The sequence below is a fragment of the Colobus angolensis genome, unplaced genomic scaffold (genome assembly GCF_000951035.1).
Source record: "Colobus angolensis palliatus isolate OR3802 unplaced genomic scaffold, Cang.pa_1.0 Scaffold258, whole genome shotgun sequence".
NCBI classification, from domain to species: Eukaryota; Metazoa; Chordata; class Mammalia; order Primates; family Cercopithecidae; genus Colobus; species Colobus angolensis.
This window is the reverse complement of record NW_012115799.1, coordinates 4,274,305-4,281,713: the sequence shown is the minus strand read 5'-3', so window position 1 is coordinate 4,281,713 and position 7,409 is coordinate 4,274,305.

Genomic DNA, 7,409 nt, shown 5'->3' with positions numbered 1-7,409 from the left:
TCAAAAAAAAAAAAAAAAAAAAAGTTGTCTATGTTACAGGCATTCTTAAAGACCTTGCTGCAGAAGTCATCATGGTCATGATAGCAGTTTCCTTTAAGGTGGCATCACTCTCGTCATGCAACAGGCTGTTTTCCCATGGGGTGGGAAGTCAATAAGGACAATCAAAAATGCTGCAAAGCTTTTGTACAAGAACATTTTGTCTCTAATGTCAAATGCTGCCCAAAAGGCAAATGTAATAAAGGTTAAAGTAACTCTTTGGGTTTAGCGATCATGGGGCCTTGGGGACAACAGGTTTGTAGGGCAGAAGCTTGGTTGTGGTATCAGAGTATAATCAAGAGGTGAGTGCCTGGAGACAAACACAAAGGCATTTGTTCCCCAAGAAATATGTAAAAGGAAGGAGAGATAAAGAGGTTAGACCAGCTAGGACTAAGGAAATATTTGTCTGCAGAGTTGGAAAGACTTGCCTTTGACTTAGCTGAGATTTTTTTTTTTCTTTGAGCAAAGATGAATGAATTGTTAGCTTTTTTTTTTTTTGAGACAGAGTCTCTCTGTGTTGCCCAGACTGGAGTGCAGTGGCACGGTCTCAGCTCACTGCAACCTCTGCCCCCTGGGTTCAAGTGATTCTTCTGCTTTAGCCTCCTGCGTAGCTGGGATTATAGGTGCCTGCCACCACACTGGGCTAATTTTTTGTATTTTTAGTAGAGATGGGGTTTCACCATGTTGGCCAGACTCGTCTCAAACACCTGACCTAGTGATCTGTCTGCCTCAGCCTCCCAAAGTGCTGGGATTATGGGCGTGAGCCACCGTGCCCGGCCAGCCTTTTACAAATGGAGGGACATTTCTTTTAGAATGAATAGCTGGGAGGAACTATTGGTAGAGATGCACGTGAGTTTTTGTTTGTTTGTTTGTTTGTTTGTTTGAGATGGAGTCTCACTTTGTCATCAGGGCTGGAGTGCAGTGGCACGATCTCAGCTCACTGCAACCCCCACCTCCTGGGTTCAAGCGATTCTCCTTCCTCAGTCTCCTGAGTAGGTGGGATTACAGGCACCCGCCACTGTGCCTGGCTGATTTTTGGTATTTTTAGTACAGACAGGGTTTCATCATTTTGGCCAGGCTGTTCTCGAACACCTGACCTCGTGATTCACCCTCCTTGGCCTCCCAAAGTGCTGGGATTACAGGGTTGAGCCACTGCGCCTGGCCTACACATCAGTTTTTTAGGTAGGGAATAGTCTTCATGTTAAACTCTTCTCCATGGCCTATATTTTTGTCACTGATGTAAGGAAGAGAGATCATTGGCTAAAATCAAGTTAGCAGGTATTGAAGTATTTAATCCTCACAATGATTGCTTGGTGAAAAGAGTAGTTAAATTTTGGAACACCTGTTGTTAGAAAATGGGGGAGAACTATCTTGAGAGAAACAGAAAGATTGCTATAGTATGTTGAGAATCAAGCTAAAGTTGGGGTTGGGATTTGTAGTTGCACCAGTTTACAGGATTGATTATTTTTATTTCTAATAAATTTTGTAAGGGAAAATATTAATCCAGGCCTAGAGTTATTTTGGAACAGATATAGCAGAATGAAAAGAACACAGAGGAGTTATAAAGATGTAGTTATGTGAGTGGTTCAAACGATAGACTATATTTTTTTAATTTTTGGATGAATGGTAATAAAAATAAAGGCAAGAGAAGGCTATTAGGAATATTATTTTAGAAGGATCAAGAGACAAGAGGTCTTGAGGAGCTTGAAGACAGTAAGAATTAAGCAAATAGAACTGGAAGGTTTGGAGGTAGCCATGTGACATACTAGAGTGTAAATGATTCAGAGATATGGCCCATTTCTAGGCAACTTGAAAGTTGATGAAATAGTTATTGGTAGTTCAGTTGCATGTAGGCTGAGGTTGGGGTGATATGGGAGGCCTGGTGGTATTAATAGTAACTATGTCTGTAATGCCTATTATAACCGTATTTCGGTTATAAGTAAAAGTGAAGTGGGTTGGGGAGGTGGGGACATCAATGATTTATATGATGTGACTTTATAAAGTTTTTTGTGTTTTCCCATATAAGTTCATACTAATAGGTACAAAAGGCATACTGCAGGTAGCTTGAATTCAAAGAAATGGAATTCTTTTATTAAAGAGTCTCAAATTATTAGGAAATACATAGGAGATGGCTTGATTTTCCCAGTTCCTGCTTTTGAGTGTGGTATGTCAAATCTCTCTCTCTCTAAGTAGTGGCTGCTTTGAAAATATATTGACCTACTCTGCCCCTGCAGATTCCTGCCTCTCAAAGAAATCTCAATATTATATCCCCCTCCCAATCTTGGGGGAAATGCTATAAGTCTCACTCTACCCCTGCTGGTTTTATCTCCTCTCCATGCTGAGATGATGACTAGGACATATAATTTTGGGGAAGAAGGAATGAGATGCTAGCACTGACATGTTTTTTTTCTTGCTAACTCATCTAGCTCCACAGTGAGTGACTGAACTGAACTGGAGTGTTTGTGGGGGTATTTATTAAAGGCCAAGAGTGCAGAATGCCCAGGTCTAATCTAATATTTGACCTGAGGATATCTGGACCTCTTCAACAACTACCTGGGGTGAGGCCTGAGGTCATGCCTGGTGATACATAAACCTGCTAGTGTTTTTGTTCCTGTTTCTGATTGTTATGCCAATTGACCTAACTTCTGGATCACCTTTCATACTTTGTGGTTTAATTTTTATTTATTTTTATTTATTTTTATTTTTGAGATGGAGTCTCACTCTTGTCCAGGCTGGAGTGCAGTGGCACGATCTTGGCTCATTAGAACGTTTGCCTCCTGGGTTCAAGCGATGAGCCTCCCGAGTAGCTGGGATTACAGGTGCCCTCCACCACACCTGGCTAATTTTTTAATTTTTATTTTTTGTATTTAGTAGAGACGGGGTGTCACCATGTTGGCCAGGCTGGTCTCAAACTCCTCACCTCAAGTGATCTGCCTGCCTCGGCTTCCCAAAGTGCTGGGGTTACAGGTGTGAGCCACCGCACCAGGACAACCTTGTGGTTTATATTGAAGTTTTCTGCTTATGTGACACCTGCTATCCCACAGGCTTGATGTCCAATTTAAACAGGCTCCTGCTTGACTCTAGTATATTCCCAGCTCCTAGAGCATACTGTATAGTCTGTATAATTTGTTTTAGAATATTCCAAATGTCTCTTTTCAGTCATGGTTTTTTTTTTTTTTTGCCAGTGAATAGCTCTTCCTTGCTAACAAACAAAAACTATTAAGCGATGGCTTTGCTGCACTGAGGTAGGTTCTGACTAGGGCTCTCCTGCATCACAAGCTCTGATGCCATCTTGTGGTCAAATGGGTATCTACACAGGGAGCCTTTATTCTGGTCTTGGCAGTTGCCTACTACCATGCTAAAATCAAAGGCAGATTTGCTCTTTTTTTGTTCGTTTGCTTGTTTGTTTGTTTACATTTTTCTTTTGCTGTGGATTTGGATTTGCTTTCCCTCATTGAGGGAGGGGAAAACTCATAGTTCATTGCCCTCTACACTGACCAGTTGGTTGAAGGGAAGCTCTTTCCTTGTACCTCAGGGACAGTTTCACCCACATTTCCCACAGCTATTTCCAGCTCAACATGTTCAGAACAGAACTCTTTATCATTGTTCCCGCCTCACCTCTTTCCTTCCCACAGTGAATCTCATTCTTAAATTCTGTCATCTTCTACACTTTATCTCAGTGAAAGGCTGTTTATCCATTATTAAGTAAGAGGCTCAAGAGCCAGTTGGGACTGTTTCCCCCCTATTCCCTCATTCACCTATTCTGCCTCCCAGTAGCTGCTGATTTTTTGTACATTTCCTCCATTCCATCACCACAGTCTGAATCATGGCCTTCAATATTTCTCATTGAAACCATTGCAGTTGTTTGTCTCTGTCATGTCTTCATGTCTTCCATCTTCTAGCCTTGCCTACATTTTCCTTCATTTTTATTCCAGCATTGATTGAAACTCAAACCTCAAATTCTTCAGTGCTTCTGCAGAGCCTATAGTGTAAACTCCAAGATCCTTGATGTGAGTTACAAAATACTCTTTGAGTTGGCATTTGTCTCTTTCTGGGCCTACTCTTCATTCACTCCCCACCCCACATGTAACACCTAGTAGCACTTAGTTCCTGGAACACAATTAACTCCTTCATGCTTATGGGCATTTGTTCATGCTTTTCCCTTTTGATTAGAAGTAAACCTCTGTAGGCCTTTCTCTTGGGCTTGTTCAGGTGGTCCAGTAGAAGCATCCTGCAAAATTGCCAGAGGGTATGTGACTGTCTGGGCCTATAAGAAACAGATCGATCTGGCCGGGCACAGTGGCTCATGCCTGTAATCCCAGCACTTTGGGAGACCGAGGTGCGCAGATCACCTGAGATCAGGAATTCAAGATCAGCCTGGGCAACACAGTGAAACCCCGTCTCTACTAACATACAAAATTAGCCAGGCGTGGTGGCACATGCCTGTAATCCCAGCTACTTGGGAGGCTGAGGCAGGAGAATCGCTTGAACCTGGGAGGCATAGGATGCAGTGAGCTGAGATCGTGCCATTGCACTCCAGCCTGGGCAACAAGAGTAAATCTCTGTCTCACCAAAAAAAAAAAAAAAAAAAGAAACAGATGGATCACTCAAAGGGGAAATTGCAAAGAGCAATGATGAAAGGATTCCTTGAAGAGAGTTTAATGAGGGAAACATTACAAACCTTCACAAACAGGAACAATCAAGAGATGGTAAACACTAGAGGACTAAAAACAGCTGAAAGCCGTTACCTCTTCTAGGCCTAACCGTATACTGGAACCTGGAGTAATCTGTAGTGGTTTGTGAAAGGGCGTCCAACAGTTGCTGTATCTGAAAGGAGAGAACCACAGTCACTGCCAAGAATTGTAGGGGAAGGGGAGAAAGAGAATAAAAGCTAAACTCATCTCTCCTTTTACCCTGCGATCTTATGCTGGTGGCTGTCATTGGCTGAGTCCAAATGCAAGCCAGAGACTAAGGGAGCCTGGTTGATACAGTCCACAAAAGTCAGTTCTCAGAGCCAGGGAGAGAATGGCAGAGAAAGGACCAGGAGAGGCAAACAGAGTATAAAACTGGTGTTCTGTGAGACAAACTGGGGAAGAGGGTTAGGGTTGTGACCTCTTAGCATGAAGACTTTCAATTAATCACCTGTTCTCAGATAATAACTAATCCCTCAGCTGTAAAAGGTGTCCCCAAATTTTGGGCTAAGGAAAGAGGACTGAGAAATGATTTTTTTTTTAAAAAAATACAGACTTTCAACCATTTCTTCTGTTTTAAGCTCAACTCTACACTTTGCCTTCAGATGTATCTGGAGCCTCCAATTCCTGAAACTTTCTGGGATTTGCAAAAAAAAAAAAAAAAAAAAAAAAATCAGCTTATTTATTAGCTTCCTTGCTCCTAAAAGTGAGGTCTATGATATCTCTTTTCTGTTAGGTCAGTTTTCATGAAAATATTTCATTAGAGACACATTTACTGTCATGGTCAGGAAACAAATATATGCTCTGCTTTAGAGGGAGACTCAACTTTTTATCTTCTGAGATTGCCATACAAACATCCTTGAAAAGATAGTCTGGAACAAAAGCTGTCAGTGCCTCTTCATGAGACATACAGAAACCAAGAGACCATTGCAGAATTGTCTCCCAACATTATGGAGGAGAGACATAGTCAACTCATGGATTGGCCCTTTTTAAAAAGAATAGCATTCTAAATTTCTGGTTGGTGGAGATACCATATCCCTGACTTCAGAAACAGATAGCAGTGAAGTATGCATTATTTTCTAACTCCGTGTCAGGCAATCTCTGTTTCATGAAGCAGAGTGTAAGTGCTTTTCACAGAAAAATTCCGTCTGTCTTAGTACTAAGTATTGTTTATCCCAGATCCAGCATTGAAATATCTGTTATGTTAGTCTTAGTTTTTGGTCTTGATGTGAGTTTTCACCTTTTTTAGTGGCTTCAAGGATGTTTAATGCAATGTTGGGAAAAGGTACAGAGAAAGAATGTGTAAAGGTTAGCAAAACCCTTTCTTTTTCTGTGTGGACAAAATTTACCTTGGATTAGCTTTCTAATTATATTTCCCTAGAAACCTGTAAATGGCAGAATGTCAACTATGTAACTAACAATGTTGTTTATAGTAAAAATAACCCTGATTGATAAATTTACCTTGACTGGTTGTGAAGAACCACAAATTCCTGTGTAAAGCCAAAACTTTGGACTTTCCTGAATAACTCGATGTCATTTGTGGGGACCAGGAAGTTATGCCCATGAGTGTTGGTTCTTATCTGGGGCATGGAGCATCTTATCCAAGATGATGATTGCTCATGTCCATAGGATCTCATTCTCTTCCACTCGAGCTATTATATGGGAGTGGTCAATGAAGACAAGCCTCTGGACTTGTGGATAGCTTTGAGAACCTGTGTAGTGATACCTATTCACTTATTCTAGTCTTGTGATTCCAAATGTCTAGATAGGCTCAGGGATGAGCAACAGGAGCAATGCTGAACATTAAAAAAAAATTTTTTTTTAAAGCAGTTTTAAGTTCACAGCAAAATTGAGAGGAAAGTACAGAGATTACCCATATGCCTCCTGTCCCCACACATGCATAGTCTCTCCCATTATCAGCATCCTCCAGCGGGGGTTGCTGATAGGCTAAAGTCTATCAGCAGGCAGTGACATGCTAAAGTCGGCTGTTAGAGTACATGGTCCAAGCTATTTGGAGGTGTCAAAGTATCCCCACATTATGGCTTCTTTTTCTTCTTTTTTTTTTAATCCCAAGTCTCTTATACTTCTGTATCCATTCCACGGGGCATTTTGAAAAGGACTGGCCATAGGGAAGAGGTGTGTTCCAGCGGTCTTGTTCCAGGCTTATTTATCCATAGCCACCTGAAGTTGCTATTGCATCTTTTTTTTTTGTTTTGAGACGGAGTCTTGCTCTGTCGCCTAGGCTGGAGTACAGTAGCACGATTTCAGCTCACTGCAAGCTCCGTTTCCCAGGTTCACGCCATTCTCCTGCCTCAGCCTCCCGAATAGCTGGGGCTACAGGTGCCCACCGCCATGCCTGGCTAATTTTTTTTTGTATTTTTAGTAGAGATGGGGTTTCACCATGTTAGCCAGGATGGTCTCGATCTCCTGACCTTGTGATCCGCCCACCTCAGCCTCCCAAAGTTCTGGGATTACAGGCATGAGCCACCACGCCTGGCCAGGATCCATATGTTTTTATCATACCTCCAAAGGTGGTCCATGGCACGCACACACAAAATGTTAGAATTCTTGTTTTCAGCCTTCTTCTAATATATGTTAGTCTCAATATTCTTGAGTTTCCCATACCTATCTGGATGTTTCTAAACTCACTCAAGGTTTGAGCAGAAGTACAGGGGCATAGGG